Consider the following 25,539-nt stretch of genomic DNA (forward strand, 5'->3'; position numbering starts at 1 on the left):
CAGCATTTAGTTCGTGATGAAGCCTGCTCTCTACTTCCAATATGGAGCCTTATCGCTATGTCCTCACATGGCAGAAGAGAACACTTCATCCACACATAACGTAAGGGAGAAGGCAAAAAGGACTAAGCCAGTTCTCTCTACTGAGCCCTGTTAACTTTCCCCCCCAGTACTGGAGATTAAACTTAGGACCTTGTGCTTGCCAGACAGACACAGCACCACTAAGCTACATCCCTACCCCTTTTATAAACTATTTTTTTTAGTCCAACCCTGTTATAAAGTGCTACTCTCATTCACGAGATATAATCCTCTTCCAAAAGCCCCACTCTGAATACTGTCACACTAGGGATTAAGTTTCAACATGAACTTTCGAGAGACATGAACCTTCAAACCATAGAAGATGCCACGACAATGTATAGGGCAAAGAATAGTCTTTTAACAAATGGTGCTGGAATAACTGAATATTACATGCAAAAGAATAAGGCAAGGTCCTATATTGTACCCTGTAAGGGAATTAAAATGGATCATTTGGGGCCGGGGATTTAGCTCAGTGGTTTTGCCGCCTGGCGCAAGAGCATGGACCCAAGTTCAATCCCTGGTACCAAAAACAAAAACAAAAACAAAAAACAAATAAAATGGATCATGAACCTAAGTGTTAGACATAAAAGCTTTAAACTCTTAGAAGAAATCATAGGTGTAAATCTTCATGACCTTTGATTATGTAGTGACTACTTAGGCACTATACCCAAAGTACAAGGAAAGAACATTTTAGAAATAAAGTAGGCCAGATATGTTGGTGCATGCCTGTAGTCCCAAAACTCAGAAGACTGAGGCAGGAAGATTAAGAGTTCAGGGCCAGTTTGAAATGCATGGTGAGATCCTGTCTCAAGAAAACAAAAAGAAAAAGAAAATATGAACCGAATCATAAACTAAAATTTTGTGCTTCAAAGGACACCATAAAGGAAATAATAAAGAAGCCTTGAGAATGGCAGAACATATTCACAAAGCATTGAAAAAAGACATGTTTCTTGAATATATGAAAAATACTTTCAATAATAAAATACAAATAATCCAGTTAAAAGTGAGCAAGGGATTTAAATAGATATTTCTCCAAAGCTGATATACAAATGCCTGATAACTACATGAAAAGATGTTCAACATCATTAGCTAAAATGGAAATGCAAATCATAACACAATAAGACTCCACTTCACACCCACTAGGCTGACTATAATTAAAAAGATAGACAGTTTACAAGTGCTAGCAAGGATGTAAAGAAATTACAACCTTTATATACTGCTGGCAGAAATTTAAAATTGTGCAGCCACCATGGAAAAGAGCAGGGATCAAAATATTAAACATTGAATTACCATTTAGCCCAATAATTCCAATCTTAGGTACATACCCAAGAAAAGTGCAAGCATATGTTCTCACAAGGGCTTGCACACTAATGTTCATGGTAGCACTAATCATAATAACCCAAAAGGTGGAAAAAATCCAAATGACCTTAAACTGGTGAATGTATATCCAGAAATGTGATATTTCACACAATATATTATCAGTCATAAAAAACAGTAAGCTTAGGGCTAAGGATACATACTGCAACACAGATGCATCTCTATAAAATTACGCTAAATGAAACAACTCAAATACAAAATATCATAACAAAATCTATAAGGATAGCCTTTTGTTTGTCAGAGACTGTGGCAGGGGTGGGGAAAATGTCTGCTAATGAACACGAGTTTCCCTTGTGTGGTGAAGAAAATGTTCCAAAATTAAATACAAGGGATGATTGAACATCTTTGTGTTTATATTTTTAAAAATCGAGTTGTACATTTTATAAGTATGTAAATTATACCTCAAAAAAGTTTTTATATTAAAAAAATTCATGAACACAAATAACATCTCCTGTCATAGTTCTTTATAAAACCACTATATTTCTCAACATTGCCCACCTAGGAAAGACATGGGAAAGCAACATTGACGCAGAGTTTTTATTTTTTTTATTATTTTTCCCCCATTAACTTTATTGGTATATTTTAGGTATAAAATACAGTTACATCCATCATTGGGATCTTGTACCTTTACATGAGTATCTTGGTTCTTACTTTTTTCCCCTTCCCCTGCCCTCCCTTCACCCCCTCCACCCTTCCCTATTTGCAAAGACTTTGTTTCCATTTTTTTCCTTTTCTCGTATTTTTTCTTTTCCCTCTTTTCCTTTCCCATGCCCCTCCCAATTCCCCTGCTCCTTTAGACCTTTTCTTCCTGTTATACAATATCAGTTATACATTTTTTAAAATACAATATTAAGATCTAGGAGACATTACCACAGATTTTACAGAATTTTAAAGGATATAGAAAGCATATTTCAAAAGTCTTTTTTGAAATAAATTTGACAACTTCTAAGAAGTACCTTGGAAGACAAATTAATGAAACTAACTCTGGAGGAAATATAAAATTTGAATAGCACCTATTAAAGAAAGTATATTCCTAGCTTGAAAACCTACCTATATGACAACAGCAGGCTCATAAACATTTTAACTGATAAATTACATCAAACAATTAAAACAGAAAAAAGAAGGAACACTTCTCCCCTCATTTTAGGAAATCAACATTGTGCTAATCCTAAAACTGGATAAAGATAATAGAAGAAAACAGTATGAACATAGATAGAAATTTGTTTAACAAAACAAACTATTAGAAGTCAGATCTGGCAGGATGTAGAAAGTGGTTTTGTTATAGGGATGGCAGTGTTGGTTCAGCATTGGAAGATCCACCCCCAAAAGTCATCATTTTAACCGAGGAAAGGAAAAAGCCATATGATCCTGTCACTAGTTGGAGAAAAAGTATTGGACTAAATTCTACAGCTGTTCATGGTAAAAGCTATCAGGAGACTAGAAGTAGGACAGAACCTTCTCAACAAATTAAAGACACATACTCCATACTTCCAGTGAGAACGCCTTATATGAATGGAGAAGATACAATGCTTTCTCCTTAAGGTGGGGAACAAGGGCAGATATGCTTACTCATTACCTGTCTATTAAACCTTGAAACCCAGGCCCCACCAAAATAGACTGGCAATAAAATGACACAATTAGGATAGGATTGGCAAGGTAGAAGCAAAATCTTTATATGTAGATGAAATGATCATCTACAGAGAAAATACTAAGAAATCTCTAGGAGTCTCTAGAACTTGTACTTGAATTTAGCAGGCTTAGAAAACACAAGGTATATATAAAAATTCATGTCTGTGTATACATGCTATGAATGAAGAATTGGATATTGAAATTTAAAAGTTATGTAGGAGTACAAAGGACCGAGAAAAGTTAAAAATAAAAACAAAAACAGCGTTGGAAGATGTTTAGTACTTAATTTTAAGACTTCTTCTAAAGATACAGTAATCAAGGCAGTGTTGGTGTAAGGAAAGACATATAGATCATTTGAATAAAACAGAGAATCTAGAAATAGAACCACACCTACATGGTCCACTGAGTTTTGAAAGATTATTTAACATTAGCATTTTACAGAATATAAACTCAATTCAAGAGCCTAGGAAGAGATAGTGTTTTCAGCAAATGGCACTAGAACACCTGGTATCCGTATGTAAAAAATTAACCTCAACCCTTTATTTCCATACATGAAAATAACTTGAAAGGATCTATGAACCTAAATATGAAAGCCTAAAAGTATAAAACTTTAAGAAGAAATTATAAGGGAAAATAATTATGAATTCAGGGTAAGCAAGAACTACCTAGGATACAAAAGACAAGATGTATAAAAGAAAAAAATTAAGAAATGCGATTCCATCAAAATTTAGAGCTTTAAATGACATCATTAAAATGAAAAGTAGTCCTTAAACAGACCATATTTACAATGCATATAACCTATGAACAGAATATATAGAGAATTCTTAGAGCTCATTAATAGACAACCCAATTAAAATGTAGATATAAGAAGATGATAGATAGCCAGTATAGCACAAGGAAAGGTGTGCAACTCTAGAATCAGAAGAATACTAATCAATCCAATAATAAGACTGAATTATACACTCATTAGGCAGATGAAGTTAAAAGTTTTAAAAGCCTTGTCATGACTTTTTCTCTTTGTTGGATTCTCCCCCTTTGCATTTAATTTGCCATGCCCAATGGATTCATTCTGCTGGGTTTCCTGGGGTTGTGATCCTCATTGTCTTTTCCTAGGGTATTGTCTAAAATTTTTTGGAGTGCCGGTTTGGTATTCATGAAGTTCCTGAGGTGCTCTTTATCATGAAAGTATCTTATTTCTCCATCAGTTTTGAAAGATAGTTTTGCAGTGTATATCAATCTGGGTTGGAGGCTGTTTTCCTTTAGGGCTTGAAATACATCACTCCAAGCTCTTCTTGCCTTGAGGGTTTGCATTGACAAGTCTGCTGTGATTCTGATGGGCTTTCCTTTGTATGTGATATGTTTCTTTTCTCTCACTGATTGTAGAATTTTGTTCTTCTGTTGGATTTCTGGAATCCTAACTATTATATACCTATATGTAGATTTTTTTTTGATCAAGCCTAGCTGGAGTCCTATATGCCTCCCTTATCTGTATGTATGTCAAGTTCTTTTCCCCTGCTTGGGAAGTTTTCTGCCATCACTTCTGTGAACAGTTTTTTTATGTCATCTGCACTCTCTCCTCTTTCTTCATTGACTCCAATCAGTCTTATGGTATTCTTCTTTGCATCATCTAGCAGCTGCTGGATTGATTTCTTGTGTTCCTTTACAATTTTAAAGCAATTTTTCTTTTCCTGGTCACTAATTGCAATCTTTTCTTCTATATGTGAAATTCTATCCTCACATTGGTTCATTCTGTTGTGCAGACTTATGATGGAGTTTTTAATCTCCTGGAAATCTGTTTGCATCTGTTTTATGGATTCCATTTGTTTCCTATGTAGGGATTTCATCATGTTTTTAAAATACTCTATTTTTTTAATCTGTGTCCTCTCCAGATTTATTAATCATGTCTTGCACCATGAGCAAAATCTTTGCTGTTATCTGAGAAATTATTTCCGATTTCATTTTTCCCAGATCCTCTTTTGTTGCCAGTTCAGAGAGTCCAGGTGGTTGAATATCAGATTGTTCCATCTCATTTCCCTTTGGGCCTACTGTAGGTGATCCAAAAGTCTTTTTTTGAGGCTTGTTTATGTGTCTTCTCACTCCCCCCCCCGGGGGGGGGCAGTGCTTCTGGCACCCGGGTAGCTCAGTTTCTCTTCCCTAGGATCTTGGGATTTTGGTGGGGAAGCTTCCTTCTGAGTTCTGGGACCAGCTCAGCTTCTCTGCCCTAGGATCTTGGGATGGTGGTGGGGGAGCTTACTTCCGAGTTCTCAAAGATATAAATATTGAAGTAGAAACACTGAACTGGCTGCAACAGAGTTTAGGTAGAACTCTAGAAGACATTGGTGTTGGAAAAGATTTTATGAACAAAATCTCCGTTGCCCGTGAACTAGCACAAACAATCAACAAGTGGGTTCTCTTCTTACTGAAAACCTTTGCACAGCAAATGAAATCACCAACAGTGTGAAGAGACAACCCACAAGGTGGGAAAATATTTTCACCTGCTGTTCCTCAGACCATGTCTACTATCTAGAATGTATAAATAACTTAAAAAATCAGACCTCCCAAATTTAAAACTCAGTTCAAAAATGGTCTTCTTAAATGAGCAGACTTTTGTCAGACAAAGACATAGAAATAGCAAATAAATGTGAAAAAGTGTTCAACATCACTGGTCATTTGAGAGATGCAAATGAAAACAAAGCTAAGATTCCACCCACCCCAGAAAGAATGGCTGCTATCATGAAATCAACCAGTAACAAATGCTGGCGGGGCTGTGGGGAAAAAGAAACACTGCTCCACTGCTGGTGGGAGTGTAGAATGGTGCAGCCACTTTGGAAATCAATATGGAGATGCCTCAAAGAACTAGGACTGGAAGTACCATTTGACCCAGCTATTCCTCTTCTGTGTACGTTTCACAAAGAATTAAAAGAATGATACCACAGTGATATATGTGCACCCATGTTCATAGCAGCACAATTTTAATAGCTAAAACTTGGAAGTAGCCCAATTGCCGATCAACTAGAGACTGGATAAAGCAAATGTGGGTTTTTAAAAAATAAAATGGAGTACTACTCAGCCATAAAAAATGAGAAATTAGAGACATTTATAGCAAAATGGATGCACATTGAGGTGATACTCTTAAGTGAAATAAATAGAACACACATGTGTAAATATGAATAGTTTCTCTAATGTGAGAAACTGAAAGGGTAAATAAGGACTAAAAGGTATAATAGATAATGTGAAATAGGAATAAAAGGGGGAAAGGGGAAGTGGGGAGGTATGGGAAAGGAAGAAGGGAATGGAATTAATATGAGAAAAAGGAAAAATGGAAACAAAGTCTTTGTAAATAGGGAGGGATTGAGGCATTAAAGGGAGGGCAGGGGAATGGGGAAAAATTAAGAAACAAGACAGACTGTGTAAAAGTGCAAATTTCCAATGATGAATGTCATTATATTGTGTACCTAAAATGTACCAATAAAATCCTTTTTTTAAAAAAAGAATATGCACTGAGATGGAAAATCTCCGGCAGCCCACAGGGCAAAAGTCACAGTGTATTCTATCAAAAATTCAAATCATGCAAAGAAGCATGAATATATGATCCATAATAGTGAGAAAAATTTAGAATTTCAAACAGATCCAGTATAATACAAATGTATTAACATTAGAATTGAAGGATGAAGACATCAAAACAACTATGAAAGTTGTATATGTACACAAATTAGACACAAGAAAAATATTAAAAATCCAAATGGATTTTTAATGCATATGATAACTAAAATGCATGATATAAAAAATTTAAAAGTCCTGGCTAGGTATAAGAGCAGATTAGACATTGGCAGCGAAATATTATTGTAGACACTAGTAAAGCAAAACACAGGGAACACAAATGATAAATACTAAAACAAATCTGTGAGATGTAGGACAACTTTAAATGACTTCATGTAGTTGGATTCCCCTTCAAAAAAGGAAAGTGAAAAAAATATGAAGAAACAAAAAAATGAGAATTTACAAAATCTTACAAAACTACAAACTCACAAATCCAAGAAGCTTACCAAAGACAAAGCACAAAAAACCAAGAAAAGTAGTCCAAGGTACAAAATCAAATCACTCAAATTTTGTGATAAAGAGAAAAGTAACCAGGGAAAACCATATAACCATGCCATATGAATTAAATAATCACATTGTATATATGTTCCCTTTTGAGCTTGGCTTCTCTTATGCAGTATGAGAGAGTTTACATTCAGCTATGTTACTTCTTTTTTGTTGTATACTGTATATCCTACTGTATGAATTTCATACTTTATCTGTACACCAATTAAACATTTGAGTTGTTTCTAGTTTTAAGTGATTATGACTAAATCTGCTATTAAAATCATGTTATAATGAAGTATTTCTTTATGAGTAACCTTTTCATTAAAGATTTTCTCTTTAATGTTTTCTTACTCAGATTAAAACATCAAATCAATTTTGACCATAAAATGTTATTCTCACTATTCTTCTTGTACTTCTCAAAACATATTCTTCTTGCTTTGAGGGTTTGCATTGAGAAGTCTGCTGTGATTCTGGAAATCTGTTTGTATCTGTTTTATGGATTCCATTTGTTTCCTATGTTGGGATTCCATCATGTTCCTCAGATCCTCTATTTTTTTGTCTGTGTCCTCTCTAGATTTATTAATCATGTCTTGTACCATGAGAAAAATCTTTGCTGTTATATGGGTAATTATTTCTGATTTCATTTTTCCCAGATCCTCTTTTGTTGCGAGTTCAGAGAGTGCAGGTGTTTGAGTATCAGATTGTTCCATCTCATTTCCCTTTGGGGTTGCTGTAGGTGATCTGGAAGTATGTTTTTGAGGCTTGTTTATGTGTCTTCTCATTTCCACAGGGGGGCAGTGTGCTTCTGGCACCCCAGCAGCTCACCTTCTCTGCCCTAGGAGCCTGGGATGGCAGTGGGGGAGTTCCCTTCCAGGTGCTGGGACTGGCTCAGCTTCTCTGCCCTAGGAGCCTGGGATGGTGGGGGGGGGGGTTCCTTCCAGGTGCTGGGACTGGCTCAGCTTCCCTGCCCTAGGAGCCTGGCATGGTGGCAAGGAGCTTCTTCCTTCCAGATGCTGGGACTGCTCAGCTTTTCTGCGCTAGGAGCCTGAGATGGCGGCAGGGGAGCTCCCTTCCAGGTTCTTGGACCAGCTCATCTTCTCTGCCCTAGGAGCCTGGGATGGTGGCCGCAGAGTTTTTAATGAAATAAAACAAGCACTTCTTTTAAGATTTTAATAACTGACAAGTTCCATCTATATTTCCTATTATTAGAACTTTCTTAAATTTGCTATTTGGCCTGCAATGTAAACAGAAGTCAACAGCACTAATATTCTCCCTGAACCTATCATCAGATTCTGCTGAATTTTAGTTAAATTCATAAAGCCAGTTTTATTTTCCTGTTTCTTCAGGTGGTATTAATTTTAGGCAGTAATGCTTCCAACAAATATAATTCACCTCCCAATCAATCAGTTTACCATGCTATCTGTTGATATTTCAGAATAATGCCATTGATTTCCAAGTCAAGCTACTAAAATATTTAAAACTAATTTCTGTTTGTGCTCTATTTTATCAGAAGATTAGTTACAGTTTACTTAGGAGAAAATGCAAAATACACTGCCTTATGTACTCTATTACTATCATAATTATTTTTTCTTTTAATTCTACATTAAAAATTCAAGTAATTGTGATTCTTAAGAGAAAGTGATATTAATTTCATACTCTATCAGATAAGACAGAGAAACTCAGATTAAGTGAAAAAGAATTATATTCTTCTCCCACACAAAAGATCACCATGACTTGTGCCAGGGTCCTACACAACACACTTGTGTTTTCCTGCGTTCCATCTGTGCCCGGCCCTCACCATCTGGATGCAAGGTGGATGCTAGAACCCCAGCTATCACCTTTCTCTTCCCATTCTGTGCCTAATGATGGAAAAAGGGATAAGAAATCTCACAGAAGTTACAAAAACACTTACATATCACTTTTCAACATTTAATTACTTGATCACATTTAGCTTCAATGTTTAAGTGTATGCCACCATACACGCTCCTCAGGAAAACATACAAAATAGGAATTTTTATTACTAAAAACAAGACAAAAGGTACTGAAGTAAACTAGAAGTCTATATCATGTGTGTGCTCTGTTCTTTACTGTTGTTCTTACAATAGTCTTTCAAGTACTCTGCTTGGACACTCAAATTTATGCCCAAAAAGTATATATATATATATATATGTGTGTGTGTGTGTGTATATACATACACATATATATAATGATTATATATGGATATGCTAAATTTTATATATATATATATGGAGATGCTAAATGTGAGATAGCTTATCTTAAATTCTGTTACATAACAAGTTCTATGTGAAATGAAAGTGGTTTTTACCTGAAGTTAGTTTCACAGCACTGAAATGTTTAACTATCTTTCATTTGCCCACAATTTTGCACATATTTATAATTCCAAAAGTGAAAATGAAGAGCAAATTGTATTGAAATTACTGCCTTCTTCTATAAATAACCATTGAAAATAATTTTCCTGGTTACATATGAACAAGATTAATAATGTCCTCACATTTTAAAATTAAAATTTTTTCTTTTTCTTTTTTTTCAATGGGGGGCTACTGGGGACTGAATTCAAGGGTTTCACACCAATCTATGGCTCCAGCCCTTTTTAAAACATGTTTATTTATGTATTTATTTACTTTAGCGTAAGACAGCCTCACAAAATAACCCAGGCTGGGATCAAACATGCCATCCTCCTGCTTTATCACCTAAGAAAGCTGGAATTATGGACATGCACCACTACACCTGTTTGAAAAATTACATTTTAAATGAAAATATTATATCTACCCATTTAAAAATCAAGAATTATCAATATATTAAAAGAAATAAAATTATTAATTTTTAAAAAAATTAATTGAAAAATTGTCTTTTTCCTTCCCCTCTTCTGTTACCCAGAGACAACCACTTTCAAGTCTTTCAACAGTTTCTTTTGCTATTTAATTGCCATGTCTCCAAATAAAATATTTATACTTTTTCTTCTTAATTATTCATTTTATCTCATCATCTATTGTCCTCTTATGGCAGTAGAGATGATATATCTGAATTATACTTTCTCCAATTTTTCTTTCCTGATTCTCTCAAAATATTTCTTTCATTTGATTTTTTTCTTTTGGTAAAAGTAATAGGATTTATTTTCAAAAATGCTTAATCTGTTTTCTCCTGTGTCTCTCCTTTTTTGAAGGAGTAGGTATTGCATCTGGAGACTGAAGGCAGTCCTGGAGAAAAGAAAAACAAAAAAGACCTCAGCCATTTTTCTTAAGGATATCAACTTTATGGATGAAGCCTCTCTCATTATGAAGGGTAAACTACTTTGCCGAGAAACTATTAATTGAAATATTAATCACATCTTAAAAGCACTTTCACAGCAACATCTAGTTTGGTATTTAACAAAAACAGCTGGGCACCATTGCCTAGCCAAGTCTTCATATAAAATTAACTATCACAGAGTGTATGTACAGGAAAAGAATCTGTGAAGATATATTCTCATTTTTTAACAATGTATTTCCAAAAAATAAAGATATTCTTTTAAATAACCATAGCAGTTATCAAATCAGTACAAGAAATACCTTTCCATTTGCTCAAGCCTACTTTTCAGGGTTTTTTTGAAGGTAGTTTGCCACAGAGTAATTTTGAGCAGTAGAATGACAATACCTAGATGGATTTTAGAAAGTTTATATTCAGGTTATACACGAGAATTAATGTTATATTTTTCTGTAAACCATTGAGATGAGGAGTACATGACCTAAAGAACCAATATTTAGAAGGTTATGCTAAATGGTTTTAAAAATTTATTACATTGATGTTTCTGGGAAGGCAGGTGATTTGATAACTACCCAGATTTCTGATTGGGCCACTTTGCTGCACAGTGGTGTCAAGCGATAAGGTAGGAAACAGGCAAAGAATAGAATGGAAGGAAGAAAAAAACATTTAAAGTTCATTTCTTGCGTGTTCAGCTTCAAATGCCTATGAGACTATGTGTGTCATAATTGCTAATGTTATGTATCAATTTAACTGGACTACATGATGGTCAGATATCTGGGTAAACATTATTATTATAATAAACATTATTGTTATTATTTCTGAGTGTATGTGTTTCTGGAAAAAAATCTGTAAATAGTGTGCGGGCGTGTGTGTGTGTGTGTGTGTGTGTGTGTGTGTGTGTGTGTATTTGGCCCTCTTTTTCTGGACAGCCCTGTCTAGCACAGAGACACCTGGACTATCCCAGCTCAAGGCTCCCTTGGTGCCGCCCCAGGCTTCTGTGATGACCTAGCTGTCCTTGTAGGTATTAGCATGGCTCATTCCTCCTCATTACTTAGCTTTCAGCCCAAATAACATCACTTCAGATAGGATTTTCCTGACCACCTTGAAGGAAAAGACCCAGTCATTCTTTACTCAAACCTTGTGCTTCCCCTGAAGAGTTTAATTTTATCTAACCTTATTATAAATATGCTTATTGTCTAAGGAAGGAAACTTTATTCTGAGACAATGATATGACCTTTTAACCATTTTAGAGAGAGCTACAAATTGGCCTCTTTACAGAGGTGTTTTTCCCAATTACTATTTCCATTAACAGTGTATAAGAATGTATATTTCTCCCATATTTTGTCAAAAAGAGCTTAAAACATTTTAATCTTTATCAATCTGATATTTTAAAAATGTAGTTTCAATTTTAATTATGAAGGAGATGTTTCAAAACCTATCTAAAGGACTCTTTCATAAATTGTTCATCCATGTCCTTTCCTTATTTTTCTAATTGAAGGTATAATACACTATTCACAATCCATTATGTGTCTGTAGTGTCACTCATTGGAATATTGCATTTATTTATACAAAACAGTGATCAACTTTTGGCCTTTCTTTCTGGTCTTTAATGCTTTTTAATACCTTATTGAGATACTCTGGTGATTTTTAATGTGAGATTTGCAATGACTAAAAGTCTAAATTTTATAGGCCTGTACATTAATTTGCTACTCACTCTCAGCCTTTGCTTATCACCATTACTTAAAGTCAGAATTTAGCACTTTTCTTTGTCTCTTCATTTAATGATCACAGTTTTAGAAACACATAGGCTATAATCCTCATGTCTTTGCAAATCTGAATAGTTTTATATTGTTTTTACCTTTGAATTGCAATAGAGCTGAGTAGAAGTCTTCATTTACAGATTATTTTGTGTTCTGGTTGCAATGAATTTTGTGGGTGTATCTAGGTTCAGTCTGATTTTTCCATGGCCTTGTTGGTAAGTTTTCTTAAATTAGAATTCCTTCACCAAACTTCAGAGCAGTGTTGGTTTTTTCCCAAGTGGACACTTTATCTATGTCTCTGTGCACTTTATCATTCATGCATTTGACAAATGTCTACTAAGTGGTTTCCTTCTAATCAGCCATTGTTCCAGGCACTCAGAATCTACATGGACAATATGTTCACTCTCACGGAGAGCACAGTCAAGTTTATGGATACAGCACATTCTTTATAAGTCAATCTTTAAAACTTGACAGTTACTTTTTTTCAAGACAAAAAAATGGCAAGCTTTTAGCTACAAGTAACAGAAAACCATGATTCATGAGATGTGTTTAAAGTAACAAAATGAGTTGTTCACCTAGTCTTGTGACAAATATTTAGTACCAACAATGCATCAGCTACTGTTCTAGGCTTTAGTGGGAGGACTATGACTTTGCTTCATAGAGCTTTTGTTTATTGAGGAGAGAGAAAATAATATTATGTAACACTGGGCTCAGTAGAGGGTAAGTGATCCAGAGTTAATTGAGTTGTCAAAAATGCCCTCGGTTTGCTTTATCTGTTATAATCTTTGGTATTGACTTCATATTGCAATAGGTAGCAAGGTGGATACAGAAGTTCCTGATACCTCTTCTTCCAGAGAAAGAAGGCAAACCATTTCTTATCATTGCTTTCATTTGAGATTCCAACCCCTCAGCTGGCTTTTCCTTACTTTGAGTCTATAATATTTGGGTCCCATTCTAATTTCTGAACTAATTACTGGCAAGAGAAAAAAGGAATTGTCACAAATGGCTCAGGAAAATAATCTGGGATGGAATCAATGGCCAAGTCAACTACAATATCATTTTTGTAATTGTGAATAATATGAAGATTTTAAAGGTAAAGAGCCTTTGCTTTTTCAGTAGATGTCTTTTAAAATTTCACATTTTCTCTAAGAAGTCCCTAGACAGATAAAAGGGATTCAGGGTGTTTTATTGCTCTGTTTTATTCCTGATAAGCTGTATCAAATAGGTCTCTTTGGAAAGCTTATTTGTGTCTTATTACAATCTTCCAGGATATATTTTTTCCCAATTTCAATTAACTTGAAAGCAATCTAAGCATAAATTTATTAGAATATGAAGTCATACATTCCACTAATTTTGTAATATATTTCAAATATTAGAGTAATGTGAAAAATACATTCATAGGAGGAAAGTCATTTAATTTCTAACATGTAGACCAAAAGGCAAGTTAATTAAATCCAGTCTGAGACACCTAAAACATAGTTGTTTTATAGTGGGAATGAGTAAGTTTTCTGTATTTGTTGCTAAGATCACATCATATCTTCTTTTGTTTTTTAGACTCATCTATTGAAATGGTCAAAAACTTTTTTTTGCCTGTGCTCATTTTTGATAAATTTTGCAATTAGTTTCTAGCAAATATATTCATTACTAACGGTAATATTTTTAGATATCCTTACCTTGGTCACATGTAAATAATGCTATGCTGTTGTTCATCTGGGAGTGGGTACAAAGAAAAAGCACTAGTTATGCTATCTTAAAACAAATTCCCACTCTTTAAAAGATCTTATCTAGTAAAGTTATTTAATATGTCTTAGCTATCACTTACATTTATTTCTAGAATTTAAGTTTATAAAACATGCTGGTAGGCTTCTCTTTGAGTAACATGCACATTTAAGATTTGAGCAAAGTATATTTCTAAGTTTCACTTGGCAATTATCTGACTTTTGATTACCATGTTGAGTGCAAAATAGAAAACATGCAAATTCTAAGAATTGTGTCACATACGTATTGTTTCCAAAACTCAGTAAACAAATTGAAAAAGAAGATGAATATTCTGTAAGACAAAATGTCTTAAAGCCAGTAAAATATAGCTATCTTTGCTATCATCTTTGGTGTATCACATATGAGCTATGAATATTATGAGAATACAATGTTAATATGGTATTAATATTATCAGAAATTTCATATCCAAGTGCTATGTACTACCAAGTAGTCATCTTGAAAGACAGTATCCCTATTTCAATGATGCTCTTCTTTTCCATATTACTATTTGGAATGCCTCTCTTCAGAGTCCTAATCTCTTGTATAATATAGCAGTCAGTCTCATCACTTTAATGTTATACCTTTTTATTTCTTCTGTCAAAATATTACTCACCAGTTTAATCACCACATAAGCATTTGATTTGTATCCAAGTGATGTTCACTCATTCAGAAAATAAGTAGAGGAAGTACATCATCAAAAGAGAGAAGTTAGCTAATCTTGGTAATTATTTTGAAAAGAAATGAATCATTTGTAACAAATAATGTTGAAAGTTATGGGGGAAAGTCTCAGTCTCAAATAGTTAAAGACTGTAATTTTTTAATAAATTCAACATGTAAGAAAACAATTACATCATCGCTTATATTAAATATATGCATATTGTTTGTAAGAGCATACATTATGCGGATAAAGTGAGTTAGGTGGTTTTTGAAGGAAATACTGAATATATCTGACAGGAACAGTACATCTGTACCACTACTTGTTGATGCTTTATTAGATAGTCTCATGGTCTCTCCAAGAGTTCAAATCTTTCTTTATGTATTTAATTCTTTCCTCTTCTTTTTTTGGCACTTGTTTTTATTTGTAGGAGGGATAGTTGGGGAGCTAAGCATCACTTTATGATAACACATTTTTAATTTTGTTTCTTAAGAGATGTAAAATAGAACAATTTTAATCTCAGTTTGGTTAAATCCCCAAGTCAGAATTTCTAACTACTTCAAAATAAATGACTAAACAGGGCTTATTAAAAAGCATCTGGAAGATAACTAGGTATTGAACTTTTGTTCTTCACTCTCCGAGTATTTAAAGTGAAGAAACTGAAACATTGAAGATTAGGATTTATCCAGAGGAAGTTATCTACAGGTGGTAATATCTATGCTATCCTTATTAGAAGATGGTGGGGCATGTGAGTCCCATTTTTAACCTAGGAAACTATGCATCGAGAAACAGCTATCTTCTGGATCTTGAGCAATAGATACTTACTGGCATTGGATTCAAATTTGAGAATTCTAAAAGACTAATTTCTAGCTCCTCTGTCTGTGGGGGAAATGCCAAAAATGGCCTGCATTCCCACATACAGGATACAAGACTACTTCCTTCGGAATATACGAGGGCACTTGAGCAAGCAAGGATGTCTAAGGCTATGTTGCATTCTGCCCAAGAGGGCCACATGGAAGTATGAGGAAAGCAGTAGAGAGTTTTAGGTATGTGCGATTGGGTTCCTCTGGCTTGAAGAGACATATAAATTACTGGATGTAACCAAAAATTCATTTTAAGGAGCCTGCCAGGAGATTCTCAGTGGTGCAGGGTCTCCAGAAAACCCTCAAATCAGTCCCTGAGAGAAGGTGTCAGTTTCACACCATTGCCAGGCCCAGAAAGCATAAGGCCAGCTCACAATCTTACACACTCTCATGCAAGTGAGAATGTACCTGATACTCCCCCCCTTCCTGTGCCCTCAGAGAAACCACAAGGGTGGAGGATGAGAATTATAGGCAGGAAAGTAACAATAAAGACCACTGCGTCCCTCATTTGCATTGATATTAGTTCACCTGACACAGGAATGTACTAAAAGTGACCACAACTTTAAAAGAGACAGATCAAATCCAGAAGTTATTTCTAGAAGAAAACAATAATCTTTGAGTTGAAATCAATGGCATTAGTGGTTAATAGGTAGCCAAAATAGAAAAAGCAAGAAGATAACATGAACAAATGCCTACTTTGTTCCAGCTCTGTACCAAATTGTGTATATATATATATTCTGTGTATATATTCTGTGTGTATATATTCTGTGTATATGTATTCTGTATATATATATTCTGTGTGTATATATTCTGTGTATGTATTCCGTGTGTATATATTCTGTGTATATATATTCTGTGTATATATTCTGTGTGTATATATTCTGTGTATATGTATTCTGTGTATATATATTCTGTGTATATATATTCTGATACTCCTGATAATTTTAAGAAAAGGTGTTATGAGGCTGTGAGTGTATCACAATGGTGAAGTGCTTGCCTAGCATGTATGAGACTCTGAGTTCAATCTCCATCACTAAAATAAAGAAGGATCAAAGATCTTATAATGCCAATTTTCATTGATGAAATCAAGCATCAGAAAAGTTAAGTAAAACCTTTAGAGGCCAAATATCTATTTTAGTGATAGAGACAAAGTTCAGGACAAATGAATTGAACCCTTTCTTCTTTATACCCTATCAGGAAATCTGAAGCCATTTACATGGGAAGTCTTATAACCTTTGTTATTTTCTGTATTCTTACTCGTTGTCCTTGTACTATATACACATTCTATACAATCAGACTTCTATTTCTTTCACCTCCCCTTGGATTTATTTGAAGATGCAGTCTATCATTCCAGTCCATTCCTTTTAATATTAAATATTAAACATTAAAAAGGCAGAAAAAAACATAAACAGTACATAAAGCCAAACAAAGGTCAACCCTCACAATACCTCTCTGGCCCTATATTTTCCATGACTGACAGTCTTCTAGACACACTGACCCTTAGCTATCAGCAAGTCTGGCACAGGGCCCCTTCAGAGCCCTTGTCCTGAGAGCCTTCCTCTCTTTCTCCAAACGTTGGCACAGCCAGTTCTCTCTTCTTGTTTTGAAGAAGGTGATATCATCTTGACTTGATATCACCTGCTCCTTCAGAACCCTACTCATCATCCTACTTACAACCTTCTCCATAAGTCAATACCTTTGATTCTTCTTGCCTTGTCTTATGTTTTTGTTTTATCCTTCCCATAACACTTATCCCTGTGGGTTTGTCATTGTTCTTCCTCAAGCATCTAAGACCATGTAGAACACTGTATACATATACCATAAACTTATTGCATGAGTGAATTACTAAATACTTACTTTTCATCCCTACCAAACTTCTCACATACTATGTTGACTTCCTGACACCTTGCTTTTTGGTTTTGTCTCTGTTTTACTTGCTGGTGTTCATTCACTAGTCATCCTGAAACAGCCCTTTCTAAAGCTCCCTCTGTGACCCATCAGACCTGTCTGGGTTTCAACTGCACATTCCCTGGACTTTTCACACCCTAATCCTGACTAAGACTAGCCTCCATTCTGATAATCTTTGTCAAAGTCAAGTGGCATTTTAAAAATCTTATTTTGATAGCATTTATGTTGCCAACATATTTTCGACTTTATTAATTATACCATTGATTTTTTTTTTCTGGTACTGGGGATGAAACTTGGGTCCTTGCGCTTGTGCAGCAGGCGGCAAAACCACTGAGCTAAATCCCCGGCCCTATACCATTGATTTTAATACAAATATACATATATAAACTTCAACAAAAATGCTGTGTTTCATCACAGTGAATTTTGATATATGGGTAAACTATAGTGTGTACTATGTAGGCTCTTTTTCAGATTTTGTATATTGATTTCTGATTCAACTTTGTAATTATAGTATAGATATGAGCAAGCATTTCCATGTAATATATCGTAGCTGATTTTGCATGAAACTTGGAAAGAAATATGTGACTGAGATTGGCATAAAATAAATTTAACATTGTCTATGGCTGTGAAATTCATAATTCTTAACACTACAATGAAAGATACCTGGAGAAAATTATCTATTCAGGGCTGTTCCCCTGTGGATCCATTTAGTGAAACTTTACTTGGAAGAATCTGTAAAAATGCTAATAAACCACAATACTCACCAGTTCAGGTCTAGCTCTGTATTTGTTTCTGGCTTTGAGATAACTTTGAATAGGCAATATAGTGTCACCATGGGTAATGAATGATGCATGCATGAAATAGTGACCTTAAAACAGCACATTTCTCTTAAAGGAATCAATTTACGCAACAGTGCTGCTTAAATTTTACAACTAATTATGTATCATGTCTTTCCTACATAAATGATAGAAAAATCTATTTTAATCTACATTAATGTCTATGACATTGTAATTTTGTAGTTTTGATTAACAAAGATAAACTAGATATGAGATATAGCTTTAAGAAAACACATACACATTAAGGAGCGATACAGCAAGAACAGAGGGAAAACGCACTTTGCTTGAAAAGTTCAATGTTTTGGGAAAAAATACAGGAAATCTCAGTAGTGTTCTGGGGGCATAATATGACTAAAAATCTTGGCAGATTCACCAGTTGTGGATACATTGAGAGAATACTGCTGTAAATTAGAAGACACTCCAGTACTTCTCAAGTTTAAGGATATTATTACAGTACAGATCTTCAAATATTTTCTTTAGTTTCAATCTTCCAGAATCATAATTTGATTCACTATTATTAATTTTTGCTTAACCATACTAATTTAGTGATTCCTGGTGGCAACATAATGGAGGTGGGTAAAATGTGGACAGATTTAAATTCACACCATGGACTTAGTATTCTTTATAAATAGCCTCAACTTTCTCACCAAAAGAAAATAACATCAAAAACACTCGATCCCTGAATGAACCCAAAAATCTACATTCTTTTATCTGAATTCACACAGAATCTTGTGTGAATCACACAACTAGGCAAACTGGTATCACTATAAATATTTTCTCACAAAACTCAATTGGATGCTTACAATCACATGGAAATCTCACATTTTAAACTTCCACATTAACCATAGCAACTGTTTTATACATTCTTAAATCTCCCCTTAACTACTTCCCTATGACCATTCCTGCACCCTTCATTTGATGGCTTTGTTTTATACATCCTATAGGGAAGACTAATCATACAGAAAGAGACCCACTTTCCTACCAGTAAATCTGCAGCTCTGAACAGGCTCTGGGTCAAATCTCATTTCATCACTTACTAACTATGGGAGCTGGGTGAATTACATGTACTTTTTTTTCATTAAGTTTATTGGAAAATTTTAGATATACATAATGATCACATTCATCATTGGGAATTTGTGCCTGTACATGATATATCTTGGTTTTTCTTTTTCCCCATTCCCCTCCCCTCCCTTCCAACCCTCCACTCCTCCGTATTTACAAAAAACTTTGTTTCCATTTTTTCCTTTTTTCTCATATTTTTTCTTTCCCTTCTCCCCCCTCACTTCCCCTTCATCTTTGGAGCTTTTCTTCCTATTTCACATTATCTGTTATACACATTATCTTCTTACTGTTTCACATTATCTGTTTTGGTGCTCATTTACACTTTCAGTTTCTCACACCAGAGAAACTATTTGGTATTTACACATATGTGTCCTATTTATTTCACTTGAGAGTATGGCCTCAATGTCCATTCATTTAGCTATAAATATCTCTAGTTTATCATTCTTTATGGCTGAGTAGTACTCCATTTTATTAAAAAAAATGTACTTTTTGTGCCCCTCTATAAAATAGTGATAATAATATTAGTCTTACAAAGTTATTGGGAATGCTATGATACTACATTAATTTAATCAATGTATTATTTTTATAAAATTAACATATATAACAGAAACTAGCACACAGTAAAAAATTAATGTTAGCTATCATCAGCAGCATTATCATTATCATTCATTATTCTCTCATGTTAGAAAAAGTATCTCTTCTTTTACCAAAGGTCCTCTACCTGTCCTTATCCTCTCAAAAATGTTTATCCTTCATTGTTGTTCTTCCTGATGATCAATCATTCTCACTTATGCCTTTCCCACTATTATACGAATAGGTGCCACTATATTTTGTCTCTAAAAAGTAGCCTTTCCTGACTCTTAGTCTCCCGTTTTGACCCTATTCTCTACTTCCTTTTTTTCTGGTAAGAGTCTCGAGGGTAGAATAGACCAGAAAACTGCCCAAATCTTTTAGCCACACGGAGAGCACTTTAATCATCTCAGAGCGCTCTCTGAGACTCTTAACAGATTTGATCATCCCATTCTTGAAGCCATCTTTTCCTTGGTATCCATGATAACATCAATCTACTGCTTTTCTTTCTGTCTTTTCTGCTCAGTCTCATTTCCTCACTTCTTTCTTATATAACATCTTGAGCTTCCTTATTTTCTTATTCTGTACCAGCTCCATAGGAAAACACCATTATTGCCATGGATTAAAATAAAAATCTAAGTAATGTGTTCTCTCATTAATAAAGGTGATATACTAATACCTACCCCCATAAGACCGTGCTTAAGAATACAGTAGATAATATGTGTAAAGCATCAACAATATAAATATTCTATCGATGTAAATTCCCAGTTCCTAAATATTCAAGATACCGTAGCTAGCCCAATTTTCCAATATTTTCATACAAAATTGTATTCATTCCCAGGCTTAAGCTACACTGTTATTTTAGACTGCAAATAAACCTGAGATTTGTGTCAAATCTCTGTCTTTAGAAGGCATATAAAGCACCTGGCATTGTTAATCAAAGTATAAATTCCAGGCCTCCACTCACTAAAATCTGGCTCATCAGATCTGGAATGAGACCAGGAGTTTCCATTTTGATGAATCTTACAGAGCAAATCAGGTGCTGTAGTAACTTCACTCAGAAGACCATTGTTTTACAATATCCTGACTTGAAATACAGTAATATTTCCAGCTCCGGTAATGTTTCTGACTCCAAGTGTTTGAGTGAGCCACTCGTAATAAATGAGACTATCTTTCCTGAGAGGGCACATTTATTTCCTTACAAGTTGTGGGTTTATTCAAGCTGCTTTATGAAATAAACTTAATGTTGAACTGAGGAAATATAAGAGCCATTCCTTTCCCAAAGGTACTGTTTATCAGGCCATAATATAAGCTATACATAAATCTTAAGTCATACCAGCACATACTCTTGTATTTGGCAAAATATTTTATCTACCAATCAGAAGAAATGATGTGAGTAATAGCTAAGAGCACATAATACCATGAAACAAAACAAAAATCAGAGAATAATTTTATCTATAATAGTTAAACAGATGAAAAAATGCATGTTTGAAGGAATTGTGGTGGTCAACGAAAAGACTTGTAGTTAGGAGAGTGCAGGAAAATACACCCTGACATGAGCAATGTCAGCCTCCTCGGTGTAACTCTCAATCAGGATCCTCCACCATTTCTGCAACTGCTGTAGGCTTCAGATAATTACTTTCATAAAAATCAATGTGAAAGAAACCAGCATCCTTGTCCTCGGGTAGTTTACATCCCAATACACAAAACAGAGAAAAAAAACTATTAAAAACTGTCTAATTCTATGTCTGCTCATGATATAAATGGTCATAACACATCTTTGTTCCTGCTGTAACCATAAGGGGAAAAAACAATAACCTTACAATATAGGTTTAAAGGAAGTAAATTCCAGGTAGAAATAAGACCTTGCTAAGAGAGCAGAGAATTATGACCGGTGGGGCACTTGGCAAATCTAACACAATGTGGTGCAGTTCATTCTGTCAAACATGCAGAAAAGCTGTAGAAAACATGTAGTCCTGCGAAAGAAAACAGTAAGGCAGTAATGTATTAAGTTTTAGTAACAAACTAGAAGCAGAAAAAGCCCAAAATTCAAAGCTAATTTTTTGGTTCCTTCACTGACTCTTTCTGTGGGGCTTTTACTAAGTGCTACACAGTGCTGACTGCTAAAGTAGAATCAGATAGCAGAGCCTGAGCCAGAAAGCAGAAAGTGACCTCTACCGTGTCTTGACACTTACATCTCAAAGCCCTTCTATTGACCTGTAGTAAGCATAGGTCCAGAGCTCAAAGCATTTTAAATTAGAACAGAAAAGAAACTAAATTTAGAATCCAGCCTCAATATAATACAATTCCTGATTGGTCAGCTCCTCACTGCAGCGACCTAATAGAAAGGATGCATTGAAGAAAAATTCTATTTATTTCAATCCCTGTGATTAAGGTACAAAATGAAAGTTTGGGGAAAATGGTGCCAATAACAGCAGAAATCTTACATAGAACTCATTAGTTAGAATTACCAAAAACATTAAAATAAATATTATAAATATGTTAAAGTAACAATGAAAACCTGGACAAAATTAATGGAAAGGACTACTCAAAACAGAGTTACAGAATGCTAATCCCACAATAGATCTTATAAAATGAAAATGTGCAATATTTAAATAAGTATTTACTACAGAATTTAAGAGCCCAATAAAAATGGCCAAAAATATTGACCAAGCACAAAACAAAATAGCTGAAAAAGTATAATTACAGAAGAGCAACCACTGATAGAACTAATATCCCAACAAAAGATGTACATCTATATCAAAAAATCAATCCAAAAAGACAGAAAAAAGAAAAGTAGAAAAAGAAAATATACTATAAATAGAAAACAAATAATTATGTATCTATTTTAAAGTTAACATTATAATTAATCACACTGGTTGGGCATGGTGGCACACATCTGTAATCCCAACACGCGAGAGGCTGAGGCAGGAGGAATGCCATGAATTTGAGGCCAGCCTGGACTACAGAGTGAGACCCTATTTCAAAAAGTAACAACAACAATTTGAATGGTCTAAACATACCAATTAATAGAGATTGACTTATTTCCAAGTGTTGCCTACAAGATACCCGCTTTAAATACAAAGACACAGCTACAAGTTATGATAGAAACATAGGATGAATGTCTAAATTTAAAAATATACATATTATTACAGTAAAAAACACATTTCCATTAATCCCTTTCAAAATATTAATCCTGGTTTAGAAACACCCTTATTTCATCCTTCTTGCCACTTTCTAAATCAGTTGTGCGGTTGGGACTGCTTCAATGTCCTAAATCTATTCAAAACGTTTACCTTTCATGGTCCTTTTGACTTTGGGGAAGAGGCAGAAGTTGCATGGTGCCAGATCCAGTGAATAATGTGGAGGAGGAAACACAGTAGTTTTTTTATGACTGCCTTTCCTTTGAATGACACTTGGCAGCAGCATACACCACATTTTCATTCATACATCCTAAAGACACAAAAAAGGACTTCCACAACTGCTTCAGAAAGTGGCAAGAATGATGGGATAAGTTTGTTTAAAGCAAAAGGGAGCATTTCAGGGAGGTTATTGGCGATGTATCTTGTACAGTAATAAACTTTTTTATTTAAACATTTGTCGTATATTTTTATTACTCTTTATAGATTAAAAATAAAAGAATGATTTTGCTGCCTGCTGCACAAGCACAAGGACCTGAGTTTGATCCCCAGTACCAAAAATAAAAGAAAATAAAAATAAAAGAATGAAAAATCTATACAATGTTAATTTTAATTTTTAAAAAAACTTGTTTTATCTATATTGATATCAGATAAAGTATATCTCAAAATAATATGTGAATCAGATAATTGAGGCTACAACTCTTCTAAACATGTATACAACCAACATAATATGTAGACCAAAAGCTGACAGAGAAAGCTAATAAAGAAAGCAGATAAAGAAAAAGACATACCCAAATTATAATAAAACATATAACGTTCCTCTCTCAACAGCTGATATAATAGGTAGTCACAGAAATCAAGTATATAAGAAAGTTAAATGCCATTGTCAAACAATTTTATCCACTTGGTATTTGTTGAATGCTCCACCCAAGAGAAGATGAAATGTACATTTGTTGGAAGTGGATTCAGAACATTTACTAAGTAAGAACATTCTATGCCATAAAACAAGATTAATATTAAGTAAATATGGGCCTTTCATAAAATGTTCAAACATATACCTACCATGTGGCACAGCCTTTACACACCCAAGTATGTACTCAATAGAAAGGGAAGAACTGTGCATGAAAGTTCCCAGCCATTTATTTTTTTAATAATCTAGAACTGGAAGCAACACAAATGTCATCAAGTGTATAGATAAATAATTGCAGTATTCCCATAAAATGGAATCTTCTTTCCAAAAAATCTAATGAAGTTTTGACACACAGGAAAACATTAACAAAAATCAAAATAATTACAATAAGGGAAAGAAGCCAGAAGAGCACATAACACATGATTACAATAATAAAAGATCCAAGAAAATTTGAACTAACTTACAGTGACCGAATGAGATAAGTGGCTACTTAGGGACAAGAAATAAGGGCAAGATGGAAAGAATACAAAAAAATCTAAAGAAGCTTTTGGATGTGATTAACATATTCATTTTCTTTACTGTGACAATAACTTTATGGATGTATGCATATGTCAAAACACTGAAATATACAATTAAAGTACACATATTTTTACCTGTTGATTATAACCTTACTCAATCTTAGAATAAAATAGTAATATTTAGGGTTTCCAGGAAACACCAATGAACAAGTTAAAATATACATATAAGTTCCCAAAAGGTACTGTGGTTAAAAAACATTAGCAACAAAGACTAGGTTCAGTTATTTTTCTAAAATTACTCATCCATTAACTTATCCAGAAGAAACAAAATTATTGACAAGACTTTTTATTGTGATATCTATAAAATATTCATTGGAATAATTCTGACATATAGAACATGATTTCATGATTTAAACTTCTAGTGCCATTAAGTGTAGAGGAGACTTAATTTATTTAATAATTCCCCAGTAAGCTAAAAGAATAAATACATTTGCTAATGTCTCTAACCAAGTCCTAGGTTAGAGAAAGAAACCTATGAACAAAGTTTTCTTTTTCTTTTTATTAACCATTCTAAAAGTCATATCAACCTAATATTCAAATAACTAGATTTACATGTATTAAATGCAGATTAATAAAGCCTATGCTTCTTTTCATGTATTCCTGTGTCAGATTACTTAGTTTTGGAGTTGGATATAAATTTTGAATTTATTATAAATAATTGAACATAGTTTGCTATCCTTAGATTACTAATGTTCTTTAGATCTTTTATTTTCATAAGCTTTGCAACTTTTCTTTGTTTACTTCTCATGGTGCCAAATGCTGAATTCCCTAATGGACAGATAATTAAGGAAGAAACATATCTTCTAACAATAAGTAAAACAGTCCATCTTTCACCTTTAATGTTTTGATTTGAGCTATCAACAAAAATCTAAGGATGATCTAGGATGCTGATTGACACTCTATCACAGAACTTCAAATGTTTTCTTTTTTTTTATTCCTACAAGAAGGAACACTGTAGCAGAGCTGCAGAAGAAGGACATGATGTAATAACAATAGCACAGTGGAAAGGAGGCCTCTGAAATCACTTAGATCACTGTTGCACACAACACTCTTTCATAGAATATAATA

The 25,539-nt window shown here is 34.2% G+C and overlaps 1 long non-coding RNA gene across 1 annotated transcript in view; it reads left to right on the forward strand.

The window, feature by feature from the left end:
- The window catches only part of LOC110345155 (uncharacterized), a 73,186-nt gene extending 61,938 nt beyond the window's left edge, over nt 1–11,248 (forward strand). The window contains exon 6 of the long non-coding RNA XR_015443394.1: nt 10,352–11,248. This is a non-coding gene — a long non-coding RNA (uncharacterized LOC110345155). The remainder of the gene's footprint in view (nt 1–10,351) is intronic.
- Nucleotides 11,249–25,539: the final 14,291 nt, after the last annotated feature.

This window comes from Heterocephalus glaber, unplaced genomic scaffold (genome assembly GCF_053883595.1).
Source record: "Heterocephalus glaber isolate CG9 unplaced genomic scaffold, H.glaber_assembly_v1.0 deba00001569, whole genome shotgun sequence".
NCBI lineage: Eukaryota > Metazoa > Chordata > Mammalia > Rodentia > Bathyergidae > Heterocephalus > Heterocephalus glaber.